The sequence below is a fragment of the Octodon degus genome, unplaced genomic scaffold, assembly GCF_000260255.1.
Source record: "Octodon degus isolate 3935 unplaced genomic scaffold, OctDeg1.0 scaffold00061, whole genome shotgun sequence".
Taxonomy (NCBI): domain Eukaryota; kingdom Metazoa; phylum Chordata; class Mammalia; order Rodentia; family Octodontidae; genus Octodon; species Octodon degus.
The window spans coordinates 5,161,309-5,161,844 of NW_004524637.1; positions in this window are offsets into that span (position 1 = coordinate 5,161,309).

The following is a 536-nucleotide window of genomic DNA, read 5'->3' on the forward strand; positions in this document are numbered from 1 at the left end:
ATGTAATGAGAAATGTCACTTTATAAAACCTAGCATTCAGAAAATATTTTGTATTAGAAGGCCGAGGTGGAACAGCAAAAAGGAGGTGAACTTTTCACTCTTTCCAAACTTTTTTTTAATCTAAGTGATATGCACTAAGTTCTTCATATTATTCGTGGGAAAGCTTCACTATTGAGGCAAATGACATTCAAAGAAAGATATTAGTCATTCCACAAAAGATATTTCTAACTTTATTTATTTTACCTGATACATTACACTTTTGAAAAGATATACAGATTAAGGGATACCCTGTGATATTTCTACACATGTACACATTGTGTAATGTTTAAATCATGTCAAACATATCTATTAACCTTATTTATCATTTTTCATGGTGAAATCTTTCAAACTCCCTTGAGGTTTATGAAATAGACAATGAACTGTTGTTATCAAAAGTTACTCTACTGAAAAAAAGCAGAAAGCTTTGTTGTTATCTAACTGAACTTGGTAACCATTCATCAACATTTCTGAGGAGATTCTGGTCAAATTAATGTTTG